The 21,517-nt window shown below is 50.2% G+C and overlaps 1 protein-coding gene across 5 annotated transcripts in view; it reads right to left on the bottom strand.

Moving 5' to 3' along the window:
• SLC22A23 (solute carrier family 22 member 23) overlaps positions 1–21,517 on the bottom strand; it is a 163,454-nt gene that overhangs the window by 95,292 nt on the left and 46,645 nt on the right. The window lies entirely within an intron of this gene.

Raw genomic sequence — 21,517 nt, forward strand, 5'->3', positions numbered from 1 at the left:
GCCTCCCCGCCAGCCCGCCCCTGACTGCGCTGTTTCCTCCATGATGTAAGCCTGAGTCCCCTAATGAGCTCCCTGGAGAGTCCGTCCTATACCTGGCCTGCCTCTGAGACAAGTTCCACTCTCCAGTGCTGTGTGCAGACTAGAGCAGAAAGCTAAAACATCTTTCTCTTCTACCCAAGGGGCCTGAGCATCTTTCCCCCCAGAGATGCTCTTTCTCCTCTGGGCAAACGTCTTCTAATCTGCTAGATTAGAAGCTCTCTGAGGGGAAGGCCCACTTTTTAATGATAATCTCTAAATCTTAAAAGATCATCAAATGCTCTCTGAGGAAGCTCAGGCTGGTGCTTCTTATTTTCAAGGATGAAATTTTTATCTCCTGCTCTGGGACGCTGTCAGGGAAGCCGAGGACCCCGTGCACCAAGCTCAAGGTGTCCCATTTGGCTTGGCGTGGGGTGGGAGATGGGGAGGACAGACAGCAGTTCTACTTGCTTTTTTGGAAATTTTAGCTTCTGTGAAAGAGAAAGGCAAACATACCTCGTGGGGACTGGAACGCTGCCATGTTTCTTTTCCCTCAATATTAAATTTCTCCCACTAATTTTACCCCTGCTACGTATCACCTTGAACACAAGTTGAAAACCTAAACCAAAAAAAAAAAAAAAAAAAAAGAAAAGAAAACCTAAACCTCTGGGGTTTGTGTTTAAGGCAGAAACTCATGCAATTCGCACCTGAAGTCATGCAGCCGGGTGGGCTCGGATTACTGATGACTGCTCCAGCCTCCCTCAGTTCCCAGCAGACGCGTTTCAGAGGGTTCCTGCCGTTTTGCTCATTAGGGTTGATGAACAACGTGCACACCTTTCCCCAGGGTCAGGGAACTTAGAACAGGATCGATTTAAATCTTTGGGGAGGGGGCAAGCAAAAGGGAGAGAGAATGCCTGTGTGTGAGCAAGAGAAAGAGAAGACTATAAAGAACATGATGATGGATAAGGAGGAGAGAAGGTGAGAGACACAGAAATCCTAAATGTCTAAGACACCGCTGATAAGAAAACAGGTTCTGGGCTGGGACAATGCTTGATATGCCAACAATGTACTAACTCTACAGGGCTAACGGGGGTGAATGGTTTGCCCAAACTTGACAAGTTAAGCAGGTTTGGGAAATATTTAGGTGGGAGTTGCAAATGAGAAAAGAATTTAGGTGGAAGCTGCCCAGTTTGGGCAAATGGAAGTGACGTTGTTGAACACACACCTGTGCCGGCCTACCCTGTACTGTCTGACACAGCTGGGTGAGAGGTGAGTGGAAGGTCTTCCTATAGAGAATCATTTCAAAATTATTTCAGTTTGAAATAATTCTCAAACCACAATAATAAGGAATGGATAGAAAGACTATCAAGGGAATAGCTTGCACATATCAGGGAACAGTATTTCTATACACTGGAGCCCCCGGACGACCGCCTGCCAATGAAACAAACACTTCTTGACCATATCAGGAAGTCAGCTATTTTGGGATAAGACTTTGTAGTGTCTTATGGAGCTGGACCCCAATTTTGGAACTTATTTACTCTCTATAACATTCCATACACCCAAGGTTAATGCTAATACTCTTTCATGCTAGTCCGAACTCACGTCGAGTAATAACAATAATTAAAAAAAAATTGTACAAACGAGTTGTTTGCCAGGACAGAAAACTGCAGCAGGTTTGTGTAGTAGTCACGGGCTATGTCATGGTGCAGCGAAAATCAGCTCTTAACAATTTCAGAGGCTTCCAACATCGTTAGTTTATTTCTTGCTCACACTACATGCCCACTGAGGGTTGGTAGGGGGCTCTGCTGATCACGGTCACTCGGGACATGGGTTCAAAGATCAGACCATCTTGAATGTTCCTGGTTGACGTGTTACAGGCCTAGAGGCTGTCTCATTGGTAATTAAATGCTCCGGACCAGAAGGGACATGTCAGTTCCGCTTATAGCTCATTGGGCAGAAGTAGACACACGGACCTGACTGATCTCAAGGGAAATTCTGCCAAAAGGCACCAATGACATCCACACTTTGTGATGTGCAGCTGACTCTTTTAAGATGTTTCATATACACATCGTATGTGAAGACGCCGAGGTGATTTCCTGGCTGTTCTGTCCTTAGAGAAATGGCTGGCATCTCTAGGCCACTTTGTGTGTCAACACAGGAGAGCAGAACGGGGCTGACCAAGTCACCTCGGTGGTGAGGGGTATCAGGGGCATTCCCCAATAGAAGGTAACGACAGCCACACTTAAAAAAGGGTCAGTGCCAATACCAGGAGAAGCAGCGTCCCGGCGAAGGGTGGGGACTCTCCAGCTACACACATGTACAGCAATCCTGGTTCTACCGCTTACTAGCCAAGCGACCTTGGCCAAGTGACCTTCCTTCTCCGTGCTTTATTCAGCATCTGTGAAGGGGGTAATAGTACCTTCCCCCCAGGGTTGATGTAAGAGTGGAATGAGGAGCCAAGAGCTAGAACAGTACCTGGCAGTGCACGGTAAGCACTCGCTTTTGTCAATCCTGTTCTTTTTCTTAACCTCATCATTTGCACCTCCCTTCAGCCATCTTTCTTGCAAAATAACTGGCTACCACAACAAGCAAGTTGCATTCCTCACAATCATCCTGCGAGGTCGGTGTAAGTAGCCCCGTTTAAATCATGAGAAAACCAAAACTGACTCAGGTTTCAAATCTGTCTGAAGCTGCCTTGTTTCACTGCAACGTCCTACCTGGTTTGCTCCCGTATCATGAACTCAAGGGCGTGGCGTCCACGTCAACGTATGGAAGATGACCCGGCATGTGTTATTTCTCCACTTGTACCTGGACCTCCCCAAAGAAGCTTTTCTGCTCAACCCACCATTTTCTCCATCAGGCTATATGCAGTGTGCTTGGTAGAGTTAGGACGCCCACCCTCACTCTCTGTGCAGAGCCAGACAGGCTCAAGCCTCCATCGCCAGCAATGAACCAGGAAGGAGAGAGTTGGGATGAAAGATGCTAACGTAGAGATGCAAACTCTGTCCCAGCCTACAACTCAAATATTACAGGAGTATTTTCATGCGTGCCTTTAGTCTATGTCTTATGCATATACATAGTCTATATGTTATACGCACACATGACAACCTAAAAGGGGCATTTTGGTTCTACTCTGAAAGGTGCTACTTTTCCACCTTGACGACAGCCATATCATTTTGCCTTAGGGCCTGATAAGGTGCCATAAGCCCACTCTGTTTGTCCTTCTCTGTACCAGACTTGGGGGGGTCCCCTCTGGAAGGTGCAGGATGATCAAGTAGCAGTACCGATCGATAGGTAATTAAGTGCTCCGGGCCAGTAGTGATGTGTCACTTCTGCTCACAACTCATGGACCAGAACTAGACACATGGAACCAAGGAAATCCTTTAGAGCAGAGGTTGGCACACCGTAGGCTGTGGACCAAATTCGGTCCAATGTTTATTTTGTAAATACAGTGTTACTGGACCACCCATCTGTTTATGTATCATCTGTGGCTGCTTTCATGCTACAACGGCAGAGCTGAGTAGTTATGTGAGAAACCATACGGCCCCAAAGCCTAAAACAGTTACCACCTGGCCTGGTACAGAAAAAGAGTGCTGCAGTAAGGGAGGTGCAGGGAGCAAAGGCCTCTGCCAAGCAAGCATGGGGTTGTGCTGGCACCCCCATGGCTGGCCCAGGTGGTCGCATCTGACTCTTGGTTTTGTCTCAGGTCGTGATCTCAGGATCCTGAGATCGAGCCACACATCAGGCTCAGCACTCAGCAGGGAATCTGATTGGGATTCTTTCTCTCCCTCCCCCTCTGCCCTCCCCTGTCTTGTTCTTGTGTGCGTGAGTGTCCACGCTCTCTTTCTCTTTCAAATAAATAAATAAATAAATAAATAAATAAATAAATAAATAAATAAATATCAATCTATCTATAAAACAAAACAAAAGGATGGGATTGCATGGATTTCCATTCATGGGCAAACCCTCACACCAAAGGGCACAGGGCTCACTTAAGAAACAAATGCTTCTTCCATGCCAGTTATTAGGACATCACAGCAGGCAAGATAAACTCAATCTCTGCCCTTCAGGAATTTAAAATTGTGTGTCAGGATAAAGATGGGGCATGAGGGAAAGAGAAGGCACAGAAATATGTAAAAAGGCAATTACAGGCCAAATAACGCTGGTATATTCACAGGGAAGTGAAACGAATGAATTGTAGCTATAAAGGTCAACACACATGCATCTGGGGAATAATGCAGAGTGCAAAACAGTGCTGTATGATTCGACTTACTAAAAGCCCCAAGCCATGCAAAATGAAATGATATACTGCTTATGGATCCTAAAAGATGAAGCAAATTGTAAGGAAAAGCAAGGTAAGGAGTTAACACCAAAGCCAGGCTCAGGGTTAGCGGGAGGGTGGCAGGGAGACAGAGGTGGCCCGGAGGGGCATACAGGGTATTTCATAAGACACGACCATATTCCTTTCCTAGAACTGAGTGATGAGCAAGCAAGTGTGCATGGTGTCAGAATCCTTCACGTCTGATCTGTACTTCGCTCGCTCTCTTGTATCTTCTAGATACTGAAGCGGACTAAGTTTTACAAGGAGAATCAATGTGATGAGCGCTAGCGTTCGGTAAGAAAGACCCTGGGGAGTGCTGTGGGCACACAGAGGAGGGACCACTCACTTGGATGCTGTGGCTGGTAGGGGAATCCCTAGAGAAAACAGTACATGCCCCTTGAGGACTGGAGCAAATTTCACCCTGAGAAAAAGTCTGGAAAGCGTGTTCTAGCAAAGACTAGCCCGTGCAAGAGTCCAGAGATGCAACAGATTACAAAGTTCTCAAGGAACTGAAACCAGCAAACCAAGTGCTGCGTAGGGAAAGCAGGCTGGCAGGGGTCCCCGGGGCCCACTCTAGTGAGCTTTGCCAGCCACGGAGGAAAAGTGTGCACTTTATTCCAAAAGCAACTAGAACCTTTGAAAGATTTAAGCCAGAGAGTGTAGAGACATGATCGGAGCTGTCTTTTGAAAAGACTGTTCTGGCTGGGGCACCATCAGGTTACTCTGCTGCCCTCAAGTCCCCTCCGGTGTCTGCTGGGCTGAGGACAATGCCCGTTCCTGGATGTGTGTGTGTGTGTGTGTGTGTGTGTGTAGCAATGACCTGCACCCCTACTACTTAAATGAGCAAAACCAAGACGGTGTCGAGGCCAAAATGACCAGGTGCTTCATTAATATAGCAGATGCTTATTGACTATAGACCACGATAAGCAGAAATGTAGAAGTTTGGGGTAGGTCAATTTTTTGTACTTTGAAATAAATACTAGTGCACTAGTATAGGTAAGTAAGGATCAGTAAACTAGCTTACAACGGAGAAGAAGCGCCACGGCGAATCTCTTTCAAAGCAGATGATCCCTCCCTAAAATAATCTCCTACCATATGTCAACTTTATAATAATAGATTTTTAAATCTATCATTCTCATTTTATTTTTTAACGATTTAATTTATTCATGAGAGACACAGAGAGAGAGAGAGAGAGAGAGAGGCAGAGACACAGGCAGAGGGAGAAGCAGGCTCCATGCAGGGAGCCCGACGGGGGACTCGATCCCAGGACCCCGGGGTCATGACCTGAGCCAAAGACAGACGCTCAACCGCTGAGCCCCCCAGGTGTCCCTATCATTCTCATTTTTAACAAGCATTCTGTCTCAAATGCCTAATTCTAATAAATAAGTAAATAAATAAATATTTTTAAAAAGCTCGAATCTTTGAAACTATAGCTAAGTGAAGACTATAAGCACTCCAAGTGCTCTTAAGTCATAGCAAAGGAAAATCAGTTAACAGCCACGGTTCTCTAGCAGCAAGAACAAACATGGGTATACAGGATGCTACAAAGAAAACAAAACAGAAGACCAGCCCTGACTCCTGGTTTCATCATCACACCACTCCGTCCAAACTTGTACCTTAATTACTAAATAATGACTGTGTTTTTTTGCCTCCTGTTACTTCTATTTGGAAAAAAAAAAAAAAAAAAGTCAAAATCATCTCTTATTTGTTAACGCGGACAGTAATTTAGGCCAGGTCTCCAAAGATCGTCTCCGAAGAGGAGTTCTCAACACTGTACGACCGGCGACTCTGGTCCAGAGGATGCAAAAGAACTGAGAGCAGGGCCTCCAAGGTGGACAGCCACGTTGACGGCAGCGCCACTCATCACAGCCAAGAGGCAGACGCACGCTAAGTGTCCGCCAACAGGTAAGCAGATAAACAAAACGTGGTGTGGACGTACAATGGAACATTATTCAGCCTCAACAAGGAAGGAACTTCACACATGGGTTGGACCCTGAAGACATTTTGCCAAGTGAAATAAGTCAGTCACAAAAGGACAAATGCTGGATGATTCCACTTCCGTGAGGTCCCTAGGGTTGGTCAAACTCATGCAGAAGGTAGAAGGGTGGTCATTAGACTAGGGGGGTGGGCGCGGAGGGGGCGTTAGTGTTTCGTGGGTGTAGGAGAGAGACGGTGGTGACGGTGCACGACGGTGAGAGCGCACCTAACGTCACCGAGCTGTACACTTCAAAACGGTGAGAGTGCTAAATCTTGCGTTATGTGTGTTTTATCACAATAAAGCGAAGAGTTCCAAAATACGGATGCCTGAACGAACCACACAACTGCTGAGGTTGTTACAGGCTAGCCTTGTCCCTCATTGCTGGACCTCATTGTCTTGGTGCCCTTAGAAGTCTGTGGGCTCCTCGGGGGAGTCTCCCAAGGTCACGGCAAGTGCTCGGCCAGGGGTCAGGGCCTCCCGATCCACCTAGCGATGGTTCCCACGTGCGCACCTGCTACCGGCCCACATGGGAAACAGAAACCTCTGTCTTCCGAGAACACTTAGTTGCCAGGATGCACTCGAGGTGGGATGTTGTGAGGGCAAATCTGGTCGCCAATTTTTTTTTTTTTTTATTTCTTCTCTAGAGAACATCCGCAGAAGAATCCACTAGGCTGCCAAACCACAGCAACAAGTGGCCCTGCTCTGAGCTCAAGCAGCCTGCTGCCAAACTAAACGCATCGCCCTCTCACCGACACGGCAAGCAAGCTGCCCACGAAACATCAGTCCCTGCTGGACACGGAGAAGAGACGTCAATACGTTTTTAAAAGTATCTTTCCTAGGGGCACCTGGGCGGCCCAGTCGGTTGAGCATCTGCTTTGGGTTTAGGTCTTGATCCCAGGGTCCTGGGGTCGAGCCCCACGTTGTCGGGCTCCCCGCTCAGTCGGAGTCCGCTTCTCCCTCTCCCACTAACCCTGCCCCCTGCTCATGCTCTCACTTCCTCTCTAGTTCTCTCTCAAATGAATAAATAAAAAGTCTTTAAGGAAAATACCTTTCCTAGATCTGTAATTACTGGCAAGATGAATTCTTAAATGACCCAACTCAACATTAGTGGAAGTGTGAGACCGATGCCACCAAGGCTCAGAAAGCATGGTAGGGGTTTAGAAAGGGGCTGGAAGGAAGGTGAGGGGGGAGGCAGGAAGGGCTGCCTGGAGGAGGCGGCCCTCGCAGGCACCTCGGAGGTCGGGGGCAGACAGGCCTCCCAGCTGGAGAGAGAGAAGAAAAAAGGAAAAACTCACTTGTTCCCCAGAAACCATAAATAGGGCCAACATGTATGAACTCTGCGAGGGGCCCCTTGTAACTGCTTTCTCCCTATTCCTCCTGGAAAAGTTGGCTTCTTCGGAAGGTCGGGGGAGGGGCTCAGGACAAAGCAGGCGTGGGAGGCTCGAGGTCCATGTGAGAGCCTCGTTCTCAGGGCCCCAGAGGGGCTGGCAGGGCCTCAAGCCCCCCCCCCGCCCCCCGCGGCCCGGGCCCCCCACAGGCAGGCCAAGCGTGGCTGGAGGTGGCCCCAGGGCTCAGGTGAAGAAAGGGTGTCCACAGGACCCAGCAAGCCCGCTTCTGGGGGGAAGGCCAAGGGACCGAAACCCCCAGAACGTGTGCAGCCACGTTCACCGCGGCGTGACTCACCCCGGAGCGGGCAGCCCCCGGGGGCCAGGCCGGATGGCAGGACACGCACACGGCGGTGTGCACATGTGCTGGAGCACAGCCGAGGCACGGGAAGGAGCAGTGCGGCGCAGGCTGCGACCCGGGGGAGCCCTGAGGATGTCGTGCTGAGTGCGACAGGCCGGTCACCAAAGGCCGCTCGCTGCAGGAGTCCTCCCGGAGGGCCCTCGGGTCGTCAGGGTCATGGGGACGGGAAATAAAAGGGCGGCAGCCGAGCAGGGGAGTCCGTGTCCGCAGGGGACAGAGGCCCCGTCGCAAATGGATGGTGGTGACAGTTGCACAATGTGAACGTACGTGACACACTTAGACACGGTTGAGAGCGTCCATCGTACGCGTTTTCTTTTTCCACCACAATTAAAAAAATTTTTTTAGGGCATAGGCAAAGAATGAGAGTGCGAACAGAGAACCGACCCAGGGGCGTCCAGGTGAACCTCAGGGAAGGCCTCCCTGCGGAGGGCGGGGGTGGGGGGGCAGGTGTCCATGCAGGGCTCCGGCCCCTCTCATTTCCACGACTCCCCGGCCACTCCCCACAGGTTTACCTCTTCAGGCTGTTTTCGGGCAACCGCCTCCGCCTCCAACCTCAGGAAGGACTAAACTCATCAGGGTGACAAGAGTTAAGGCACCTCACTGGTCCCGGGGTGCGGGGGGTGACTGGTGAGAGCGTCGCACACGCCGTGCACACCAGCCTCGCGGGAAGGCGCGCACCGAAGTCCTGGCCACCGCTGGGAACCCCCCGTTAGCAGCTGCGAGGAACAAGTACCCGCCGGAACCGGTGGCGGAGATCTGCCCTGCCGGTGGCGTTTTTCCTAACTCTGCGAACGTGTGGTCACTTGTCTTCAGAAGAGGACACTCAGCCAGTCGAAGGGGGAGCTAATATACGAGAGTGACGTCGTTATTTTGTGCCCAGTTTGGGATGAAATGATCCGACTTCGGCTGGCACGGCTTTACCAGGCCAGCTGCCACCGTCTGTCTGGTGGCTCACTTGGAACGGCGACCAGCCTGGAAGCCACAGCCAGGCACCAGGGAACAGGGCTCCCTCCACAACCTCTTGGCCTAAACTCAATCCTGCATCCAGGGGCGCTGAGGAAGAAGAGGCCTGGAAGGAAAACGCGTGACTGCCTGGAAAATTCACACACGCTCAGCCATCTCAACTGGCTTCAAATCACAGGAGGCACTAACCAGACTTGTAAAGCTTCCCCTCCAGGAGAGCGGAGAGGGATCGAGGCACATCCTACATTCCTCCATCCGCCTCGCTGCCTCTTTCCTCCAGGCCCGAAGCCTAGCCAAGTCCCCATTCAAACCCTACATGGGGGACACCTGGGGGGCTCAGCGGTTGAGCATCTGCCTTCGACCCATGGCCTGATCCTGGGGTCCTGGGACCGAGTCCTGCATCGGGCTCCCTGCATGGAGCTTGCTTCTCCTTCTCTCTCTCTCTCTGTGTCTTTCATGAATAAATAAATAAAATCTTTAAAACCAACCAACCAACCAACCCTCCATGGGCAGGCCCAGAATCCCATTCACATCTGCAGTGACCTCAGTCCACAGGCCCTCCATGAGGAAATGTCCTCAGAGCCCAGAGCAAACCTATTTCTCCCCCAGAGCCAGAGTGATGGGGTCTACCTCACGCTCACCTGCAGGTTTAAATATCTGCAAAGGAGAGCCGGAGCCGAAGAGACATCCCCTGCAGCCACCCTGTCTCCAATTCATGATCAACCTGTGTTCTATACAAAGGCTGGATAAAAACCGGGGAGCTGGCATGTCCCCCCCCCCACACACTGGACACTTGGCATTCCCGAGTCTGGGATACATCACCGGACCCTGAGGCAGGATATATAGAATTCTGCTTTCTTTATTTTCAAAACATTAGTTTCGGGTTCTATGGGCTTAAATTAAATGCTGGCTGTGGGTCAAACCACTGGCTGGACAACATTAGAGCCAAGAAGCTGGAGTCCTGCCTAAAAGCCCCACACGCCAGTACGAGTGAACCAGAATACTTGCCGTTGATGTTGGTTCCACTCCTTAAATGAATTTGCTGAACTGCATGGATGGAATATGGAGGAACAATACCCTGACTCTTTATAATGATGAAGAGTTCCTCAAACTTACGAGAAACCCCTGATGAAATGTCTTTTCCCATCTTTTACGTGAGATGTATTACTCATCCCTCCAAAGTTCCCGTTGGGTTATTGGTCTACTGGGCAGGCACCATGGGACACATAGAGGATGTGAGATCAGCTCTGTCCCCTGTCTTGTGGAAAATGAAGAGACTGCTAATGAACCACGGAGAAATCGACTAAGAATGGTGAGGAAAGGGACGATGGTGACCCAACATCCTCATTCTTGACCAGTCCCTAGTTTTACGCCCGTTAAAACATTATCTGCACACCAATGTCCTCACCAAGTCACCGAGACCTCATTGTGACTGCTACCAGTTCCTTCATCAATGGTGGTGGGGCATGGTTGAGCTCATTTTTAAATCCAACCAACTCTTTCGGTGTCCTGCCCAAATCAATCTAGCCCACGAGGGGGTCACGAGAAATCCGAGCACATTATCTCTACTATTTACAACCGCCAAACGACAACTTCAGTTGTCCTTCACCCTTACGCTTACTACGTGGGAATTGAACTAACAAGCTCCGGCCCGTCCGGCGTTACTTTTTTACGATCACACACCTACATCTATTCTGTACTGCGCATAGATTTCCATCATGTTCCATGAATTCATTCAATGCATCCAACTCATATTGAAATAACCTTTCTGTACCAGGTACACAAGACGTAGTAGAGAAAAAGAATGGTGAGGGGCTGCTTTTGTGCAGCTCACTCTATAGAGTGGGCGAGCGGTATGCACGGAAATGCAAATAAATAGGTGTATTTTCAAGGAGTGGTAGGTGTTGAGAACAAGGCAGATGATTCTAAAGGAACTGTGGCCTGCTGATTGGACAGATGGTCTGAGAAAGCTCTGCAGATGTCATATGAGCAGAATCAGGGTGACAAGACATGGCTGGGCCCGCAGAGGTCAGGGAGGCAGCATTTCTGGCAGAGGGAAAGGGTCGTATAAATGACCTAGGGGACAAGTGAGAGCTAGCATGTAAAGAAACAAAAGGCGGCCAATTTGGAATATGGTATGAGAGCAGCAGGGGTCAGACCACACAGAACCTCTCGGGCCATGGTCCGGAGTTTACACGGCATGATAAAAGCTGTTGGAGGGAGTGGCAAAGACCACCAGCCATCCCTGACCGCCCCCCTTTCCTGCAGGCATATGTCTGTACAAAACAAGACAGCATTTTCCAGCTTGCAGTTGGGCCTGGGCAGGTCACTGAGCTATGGCTAGACGGATGTAGGAAGTGGCACCTGCCAGTTCTGGGAAGTGACCTTAATGGGAAGGAGTGCTCCCTCCTCTTCTTGGCCACCCCTCTGCTGCCTGGACATGGATGCACGTGGCGGCCGGATTAGCAAACAAGGAGAGTCTGCAGCCCTAGTGTCACGAGATGACCCCTGGCAGCCCCGGACAGACTACGTTGGTGGCAGAAATAAACTTCTACTCTGTTTAAATCCCCGTTGTTCTGGTTTTCAGTCTTTTACCGTGAAGCCACTGTGAACCAACATGCAGTGCTTGAAGCAGGCGAGCATGAGGTGTGATTCACGCTGTAGAAGTGTCACCCTGGGTGACAAAGGGGAGAATCCATTGAAGAGGTGCGGGCAGGAGGCAGACAGATGGGTCAGGAAGCTACTGTGATTCGCCAGGCAAGAAAGGCTTTGCCTCAGGGGGCTGCTGTGGAGGTGGAGAGAAATCGAGAGACTCAGAATACAATCTGGAGGAAGAGCTCAGGGGACAGGCTGACCACAGAAGAGGGAGGAAAGGGGGACTCGAACATCTCTGCCTGAGCACCTGCATGGGTGGTGGTTCTCCTCACTGCGATGAGGAAAGACCAGGCAGCAGGAGGCCCGAGGATGTGGGAGGGTGAGGGGTCTATGCTGGCCACGGTGGAACCAAATGCCTCCGGAATAGCCACCAGGCAGCTGGATATGTGAGTTTAGGACTTGGTGGGGAGGGATCCCTGGGCGGCACAGCAGTTTGGTGCCTGCCTTTGGCCCAGGGCGCGATTCTGGAGTCTGGGATCGAGTCCCATGTCGGGCTCCCTGCATGGAGCCTGCTTCTCCCTCCTCCTGTGTCTCTGCCTCTCTCTCTCTCTCTCTCTCTCTCTGTGTCTATCATAAATAAATAAATAAATAAATCTTAAAAAAAAAAGAACTTGGTGGGGAGGTCAAAACAGATGATATAAATCATACGGAGATGATTTAATGTCGTGTTTCTAGCAGATCTACCAATAGAGTAGATCTCCAGCCACTTGCAGCTACTTAAATCCAACTAATTAAAATGAACAAGATTTTAATTAACAATTACAGACTCAGCTCTTCAGTCGCATGAGCCACATCTCTAAGGTGACCAGTGGTTAGAGCCCTGGCCAGCGCACAGAGACAACGCTTCCCTCATTACAGCAATGAGAGGCTGGTTTGGGAAGCACTGGTCCGAACCTCTTCAGAGATAGTTTATGGGGCGCCTGGGTGGCTCAGTCAGCTAAGCACCCGACTGTTGGTTTCTGCCCAGGTTGTGATTTCGGTATCATGAGACCGGGCCCTGCATCAGGCTCCTGCTCAGCTTGGAGTCTGCTTGGGACTCGCTCTCCCTTTCCTGCTGGCCCTGCCCCTGCTCGCTCTTTCTCTCTTCCTCTAAAATAAATCTTAAAAAAAAAAAAAAAAAAAAAAAAAGAAATAGTATTACGATCTATTTGCCTTGCCTCATGGGATTATGTGTGAAAGAGAACTAGACAGAAAAAAAAGGAGCATGCATTTTCCCGTTTGGCTTTTTTCTTTTATAACGGACGTGCAACAGCTATCGTTCCTCCTCTTTTGCCCAAATGCTTCTGGTTCAGCTTTATAAACTGTTCGTCATAATTTTCAATATTTGAGGAAATCATAGGGCTGCACAACTTTAGGTTTTCATTTGTTCTTTCATTCTGAGTTGCCGTAGGGTACTGGAAGTGGCCTCGCCTGGCCTTCTCGCGGCCCCTTCTCTGCACTCCACACCGACGCCAGAGCAGCCGTGATGGAGTGGAAGAGCCAACTGTGCAAACATTTGCTTCCACTGTCACAAGACCAAAAGGAAAAATGCCAAAAAGGAGAATCTGGAAAAACAGCAAAAGAGCAATTATCCCCTGAAGAGAACATGAAATAAGACCCTCCAGTGACCTCACAAAGGAAATGGAAAATAAGATCCAACCACGAACAGGTCAGAGAACACCACTGTGTCCTTGGGTAATGATTACAAAGGGAAAAATGGGATTTGGGCACCGTGATACCCTGGGACTTCAGCTTGGGACTCCCTGGGTGGCGCCTTCCGTAATTCAATTAAACCTTTTTAAAGAGCAAGATTCACGTATCCTAGAGTAACTTGCTTCTCTCCACCAATTCCGAGCTCACGTGAAAGTTCTAACAATAATCCTTCTATGTGGCTAGCAGGCTCTAGTGTGTGAGCCTCGAGAAACCACCTAGAACATGAGGAAGCTGTGTGATGATTCCAAAGACCATCCAGTGACAAAATGTCAAGAAGAGGAGTGGTTTTGGTAAATCTCGTTTATGGGAACCACAGATTAAGAAGATGTGTTCTGCAGTCAACTTTCGCCCGGGATGCCATAGACTTCAAGGGGGGGAATTGTTCTGTCAAACTTGTTAAACTGCACAAACTAGTATTGCTTTCTGGCAGCCCGTGGCACAAGAAGGGAAGGACCCCTAGAGTTCTCTCCGCAAAACAGAGAACAAAAACCTGGCGATGGCTCCCCACTGCCCACAGAGAAAGCCCAAACATCCTGCTTCCTTGGCCTGAGCTCTCTGGGGAAAGCCTTCCCAGCCCCTCCTCTGTGGCATCTCTGCATGGCTCCCACCGTCAAGAGGGCAGATCCGGGCTGGCCGGGCTCCCCAGTGAGAGGGGCGAGGTCAGCATTGAGAAGGTGCCTTCCCCTCAGCATGTTGGGAGCAAGGCCAGAGAGCCATGGCGGAACCTGACCTGTGAAAGAGACAGGGGAGCACGGAGCAGACCTGAGCACGTCGTCTGCACCATCATGAAGTGGGAAAGGGAGCAGGAGGAGAGAGGACCAGGGAGAGTGGGTCACCCAGGTGGGGCCACCCTCTAGGACACCGGCTTCAGAAGTGGGGTGGGAAGACCGTGGTCATCTGTGGATGCATTCTTGGCAGTCTACAAGAATTTCTAAATTTTATGTCCTACTGTCAGTGAAAATGTTAGTCTATGTTAACATTAGGTGTAACCTGGCTCATGCGGATGAGCTGCCTGTAACCCAGGGTGGGCCTGAGATGCTCAAGCCCACGTCGCATCTAGAGGTCCACTCCCGAAGGCTGCATGAACGCTGGCTGCAAGTGGTCTGCATACAGTGGCAGGAGAACTGCGTGGCCGCACGTGTACGACGGCACAGGCATAAGGACCTCGGCGGGGCCTGGCGTCAGGCAGAGGATGGGAGTTTTGCACCTGCCGCCTCTGTGAAGGCCAACTTCGTCGGCACTGGAGTACCAGGAACAGGCAGGTGTGAAGGTTTCTAGTCTCGATGCCAGTCATAAATGGATTAAATACCAATTTAATGAATGTTTCAATAATGATGAATCTACCTTTATCTTCAAGAGGAGGAGGCAGGTGAGCAGAGCATCAAGGAGGCACCCCATCAGTGTGAGCGAGTGAGGCATCGGGCAGCAGGGGGAGCCGGCAAAGCCTTAGCACGGGTAACATCACTTTAGACAGCAAAATTCTGTGGAGAGGCATCATGTACGCTGGAATTTTTCAAGTCCGGAGGCCAAAGGAGATTAAATACGGAATTGCAGCTGAAGCTAGGTCTTTCTGCTATTTAACCCAACAAGGGCGAGCGGTGATTCTGTTTCATGGAAAGCCCTTCATCCATCACATTAAAGTACTGCTATTAATTTGGACTGTATTGGCTTCCAAATCAGATGTTGTTAACATTTTGATGTTACAGTTGGTTAGAAGTTATAGACACTAACGCAAACTCCTTACTCTGTACACATTTAAATAAGCTTATAATAACATATTTTAAGACGAAGAAAAAGGACTGTTGGAAACAACCCAACAGCAACGATCACAGACCCCGGAGCCACACAGACCTGGCTCCTTTAACTCTGGTGTAGGACCTTGGACAGGTTACCTCACCTACAAGTCAGGTTTCCATTTGTCAAATGGGGAAAGTAATGGTGCCCACACATAGACTTGTGGGGTGGGTGAAATGAAGGATTTATGTTGCATTAGCACGGCATCAGTGTGCAGTGCAAAGGCCAGTATTAGCTCTTGCTTAAAGGACCCCCTAGTGAACTAGACAAGGTCTAGGGACTAGAGGTTTCAGTTTCCTTATCTGCAAAATGGGGCCATGAGTAGGCTCTACTTTATATAGTTGCTATAAAATTTAAAATATACATGTGGAGGGGTATGCGTGTGTATGAATAACTTGGCGTAGTATCTGAAATTAGAAAACGTTCAATAAATACCTTATGATTGTCCCCAAACAACTATAGTCATGACTCTTCAGTTTCTCCTTTTCATTCCTTCACATCAGAGGCCTACTCACCGTGCTCTATACACACTAGGCATGTGCTGGAGCACACGAGGAGGGAGGTCAGCACACAAGGTTTCCCTCAACTATTCTGTTTAACCTTTGCTCGTCAGGGCTGCCTGTGATTCTTTCTAAAAGGAAAGAAGAGATTCTCTACCCACCCACCCACCCATCCATTCACCCACCCATCCATCCACCTGTCCATCTGTCCGTCCATCCATCCACCCATCCATCCATTCACCTACCCTCCCATCCATCCATCCATCGACCCATCCACCCACCCACCCATCCATCTATCCACCATCCACTCACCCATCCACCCATCTATCTACCCACCCATCTATCCGTCCATCCATCCATCCATCCATCCATCCACCCACCTGTCCATCTGTCCGTCCATCATCCATCCACCCATCCACCCATCCATCCATTCACCTACCCTCCCATCCATCCATCCATCCATCCATCCATCCATCCATCCATCCACCTACCCACCCACCCACCGACCCAACCATCCACCCACCCATCCATCTGTCCATCCATCCATCCATCCATCCATCCATCCATCCATCCATCCAACCAAGTGAGGTATCATGAGATAGCAGACAAAATCATGCTTCAAGCACTGAGGCCAGCTAAACAGTGAGCCAGTGACCAGGGACAGAGGGCCAGGTGGCCTCCCGGCACCACCTCCCATATACCAAGGAAAAGCAGTCACAGGTGCCCCCCTCCACAAAGAGGCCGATAATATTTATCAACAAGACAAATCATTTGTACCCTCACCTGCTGCTCCATCTCAGGAGCCTCTGTGGTTGCAGCCCAGGGCCTCATATGTGCAGACAGCAATGCCAGCTTGACAAATGACAGAGATGTCAGGGAAGAATAGTCAGAAATTCCAAGTCACACCAGGATCGGCAACCGTCCTCTCTTTCTTATGCAAAACTGCTGCGATGGCAGAAGGGTGGTGGGCTGGGCCGGAAGAAGGGGCCCTAATTCCTGCCCTGCCCCCACTCTGACAAAGGTTTCCAGAGAGTTCTGAGCCCTTTCCCAGAACTTGCACAAAACAAAAGATCAAGCCCTGAGGCTTTCAAAAGGCACAGGTTGGGAGGGACACAGGCACCTTTCAGCTTTCAAAGAAGGGCGGGCGAGACCAGCTCTGGTTGGACACACAGTACCCCTTTCTCCAAGAATCATCCAAGAATCATCAAATCATCAAATCTCCAAGAATCATCCCAGGGGAGGAGGAAGGGACCTTGAACAGAACAGCAGCTGTGGTTGGGAGACCCGTGACTCTCCAGGTGCTGTGTTCCACACAGCAGGCCCAAAGGAGCCCCACAGCTGGCCTCTGAGCTGTCCCTCTCGGGCCACCAGAGAACGCTGCCCGCAGGGGCCCAGCTGTGATGCTTCCTGGTTCCTTGGACCCCCCCCCCCCGAGATTGGTTTCTCTCAGGGTCGAGGGCACAGCTTTAATGATGCTCAGAGACCCTGGGAGTCCAATGTCACAGAGAAGTGCCACATCCAGTCTCGGTCAGCAGGAGCCGCAAACCTGGCCAAGGGAGGGCCCACCTGTCACAGGTTTGGGGGGCTCCAGGGAGAAGAGCTGAATGGGTCCCCGCAACCCAAAAGAGAGCCTGGATGCTGGGCTGGGGGGCTAGCTCTTGTGGAAGGAACACTTCTCCAGACGGGGCAGCAAAACCAAAATTAAACACGGTGCCGTCCATCATCTCACCCCAAATATGGGGCAGGTCTTACACGCTCTTGGACCAGTAACTGGAAGGTGGCTCTGACAGCTTTTCCTCCCAAAGAGTCATTTGAAAAGAACAACAGAAAACCCTGTGCCATTTCGAAGTAAAGCTCTTCTTCATGCCCCACTCACCCCTGTCCTGGGTGCGTACGTTTTTCACACCAATCACATCAAGAACAAGAGCTGCCATCGTCCCGACATAGAGGAGGGCAGATAGACTTTCAAAAGTCACAGGTTTAGGGGCACCTGGGGGCTCAGCGGTGGAGCATCTGCCGTTGGCTCAGGGCATGATCCCAGGGTCAGGGGATCGAGTCCCACAATGGGCTCCCTACATGGAGCCTGCATCTCCCTCTGCCTGTGTCTCTGCCTCTCTCTGTCTTCTGTGTCTCTCATGAATAAATAAATAAAATCTTTAAAAAAAAAAAAGCTCACACCCAAGCAACATGCCCCCCATTTCTCTGGACCATGGTTTGCCAATGGTGATCACATCCACCTTCTGTGCATGATCCTTCACGGGTGAGACAATGGATCAGGCTGTGAGGTCCCCTGTGGCCAAGACCACAGTGGGTGAGTGGGGGCACGGCTTGCACCCCACCTTGGGGTCCCTCCCAGGAGCTTTTCCGTTGCTGACACGTGCTCGCGCACACGTGTGTTGGTGCTGAGAGGCTGGGGTGCGCTCCTCCGAGCTGGCCTTCCGGGCGGGCCACGAAACATCTCGGAGAGAGCAAGACCGTATCTCTGATTCACCGGGCTCGGAAGGCCCCATTGTTGGGCCGTGAAAATGTACTGTTTTGGGTGACTTCAAGGAAGAATAGTCATTACGGATTTGCCCCCTGATTCAATTTTTCTACCCAATTATAATGAACATTTGCCACTGTTAAAAAGGTGTGTTCTTGCACAGCAAGGATGTACTTAAGCCACTGAATGGGACCCTTAACGGCTAAAATGGTAAATTGTATGCTATATACATTTAATCACAATAAAAAAGCCATTTTCTTTGACATGGGGGCAGGACAGGATTCTGTGCAGAATACATAGAGTGAAGCCTGTACTGGAGTCACTAGATTAGGTTCCTCACTAAGTTGAGCGGTGCTTGCCTTTGCCCAGTCGCCTCCGACCTACCAGGCGGTCATTGCTACATCTAATGGGCGTTTCCCAAGCCCGGTCTTGCATCATGTCCCACCCTGTGGGCCCTTCCCTAGCTCCCCAGGTACCAGCCTATTCGGACTCTCTGCCGACTAGTCAGGCTATCACCTCCCATCTTCCCCAACTGGTTCTTCTACCTCCACCCGTTTAGTCCTCGTGTTACACGGTCCCTGGGTGATGTCAGTTATTATTCCCCGGCCCTTGACTGCTACCTGTATGCTCAGGACCCACGGATCCTGCTCCTGAACTTCTGAGTAGCCAACCACTTGCTAAATCAGCCCTCGGATGTCCTGAAGGCACCACCAAGTCATCATATCTGCTCCCGCCAAGCCTGCCAGAGGAAGGCAGTGGTCAGGAGCTTCCAAATCTACAGGATTTGGAATCAGTGCCAGGGCTGCATCCCTTTGCCCTCCAGTTGGAGGGGAATCCATCCAGCTGTCCAAGCTGGTCACCTGCCCTCCCCCCACCCCCGTTCTTCGGTCAGCTAGGCTGTGGCCACGGTGTCTTGAGGCTCTTCTCCTCCCTCACCTGCATCCTGCAGCAGCCTCCCAGCCTTGAGCCTGGCCTTCCTCCTTGGTCTGCTCTCCTCTGCCACAGCCTGAGTGATCCCCCAAGGCATACAATGGTTCGCCTGTCTTGCTTGAGACCCTTGGCTAGCCTGGCGTTGTCCCAGGGTTGTGGAGGACAGGACCTCTGGGCGCTGTCCCAGCCTCCGCCCCAAGCACGGGGCCCAGAATATACTAGGCTCTTTGGCGTCTGAGCACCCACTGCAAATAGCAAACACCCACTCTCCCTGACCTCACCAGGCTCACAGCTCAGGGGTTGCCTTCTGACACTCTCCCTTCAACCAGGCCTGTCCCTGCATCTTTACTCACTAACATCTGAGTGTCCTGGAGGGCAAGAAGTATGTGTGCCTCTGTGAGCTCAGCACCCGACAGTGCCCCGTAAGTGCTCAGGCCATTCTCCCCCCCGGCACGGAGTAGGCCCTAGCATGTCTCCCGAGTGAATGTGTGAAGGAGAAAGCAGTCTTGTGTTTCCGCCAACGTCACCAAAACCCAAAACATAAACTATCTAAAGCAGAGTTTATCTGGCATGGCACAGTCACATGATTCAGGGCTGAGTACACCTGGTTTCATGTCCCTCCAATGCTGAAGTTAAGCTTAGAACTCAAAAGCCAGGGATCCCTGGATGGCGCAGCGGTTTGGCACCTGCCTTTGGCCCAGGGCGTGATCCCGGAGACCCGGGATCGAATCCCACGTCGGGCTCCCGGTGCATGGAGCCTGCTTCTCCCTCTGCCTGTGTCTCTGCCTCTTTCTGTGTCTCTCATGAATGAATAAAATCTTAAAAAAAAAAAAAAAAAAAAAAAAGCTATAGAAGCTGCAGTAGAGACCAGTGGATTTTCATGTGGTTTTGTCCTTACTGTTACAGCAGTATTAAATGTTGTCATATAGGATCCATTGGGGGTTTTTGTTGTTGCTTTCCATCCATCTTCCCCACAAACAGTTCCAGGAAGGGATCTCACAGCTCCATAGGATGTAATTTGAAGGCCCATGTGCCTTGACTTAAGAGACAAGGGAGACAGAAGCTTTCAGATAAAGCAATTTGTCACTGACGTGGAGTAGGTCCATGGCATATGGTCCGCCGTTGCTCAGATCTCCTGATTTCCAGATCTTTTTATCTCTCCTGCTAGTGTGGTGAACTGCTTTGTTTCAACGGAAGCACCACTGAAATTCTATTCTGGGAAAAACCCGGTCCTGAAGGATGCGCATGGCTTTTGTAACACCGTCCACTATGTGGAAAAGGCATCCAAATAGTCTCATTTCAAAATGCCAGATATCAAAGTATCTGTTGTTTTCCCCTCCAATTTGGAGACAAGATTATCTTCAGCAAATTTAAAACATTAAAAAAAAAAAAGTGCTCTGAGGCGTACTTATACCCGTTGGCAACGTATACCTGCTGTCTTGCCCTAACATCTGGACAGAGGAACACGGGTGCATGGGTTACAAGGATGGCATCCTGCCCCTCACTCTTCCTCTGAGTAAGACCCCATGTTCCATCTTGACGCCGGGGGGTGGGGGGGCCTCAGTGGTTAAGCATCTGCCTTTAGCCCAGGGCGTGATCCCGGGGTCCTGGGATCGAGACCCGCATCGGGCTCCCCACACAGAGCCTGCTTCTCCCTCTGCCTGTGTCTCTGCCTCCCTCTCTATGTCTCCCATGAGTAAATAAATACAATCTTAAAAAAAAAAAAAAAAAAAAAAAAGAGGCTTTGTCAAAGGCTTTTGGTAAACTCTGACTCATTTCCTTGGTTGAAAAAAAGCTATGTCAGTAGAGCCGGTCCCACCAGAAGAACGGGGTTCTGGCTCCGTCATGCTGCTCTGGGGAGGGCTCAGGAATCTGAAGACGGGGAGGACTGAGAGAGGAAAGACGAAGGCCATAGTGACCAAGCACGCATTCTGTGCAAAACTGTCCCTTCACCCAAATGCAGTGCAAATATTTATTCCTCAGAAGAAGTGAACCAGAAGCCACTGGAAGCCACTTGTACTTGACGGTGGTAATCACCATTCTATTCATTCCATAGCTCAGCTGCTCGTTATGTGAAGAGTTCTGGTTTAGTCCTTTTTTTTTTTTTTTTTAATGTACAGCATGGCGTTGATGCTTTACAACCCAGTTGACGGAAATATGTTCTGAGGAGTAATATTTCAGAAAGACATCAAGTCATAGAAACACGTGCAGTAGTGAGGAAGAGTCACCCTGCATCAGCATGTTAGGAATTACTCAAGCACTTGGGTGAGAGGCTAAAGCCATCAGTGCCGTGCGGGGCATAGAACATCACCCCACCCAGAGCAAACTCAAGACCTTCCTGAGTCTCGTTGCCAATTAGACTTGGCTTCTGATTTTGCAAAATACTCAGTGACTTAGTCATCGGTGACATTTCTGGTCACTGCTTGATTATGTGTGAAAAT

The sequence above is a fragment of the Canis lupus genome, chromosome 35 (assembly GCF_003254725.2).
Source record: "Canis lupus dingo isolate Sandy chromosome 35, ASM325472v2, whole genome shotgun sequence".
NCBI classification, from domain to species: domain Eukaryota; kingdom Metazoa; phylum Chordata; class Mammalia; order Carnivora; family Canidae; genus Canis; species Canis lupus.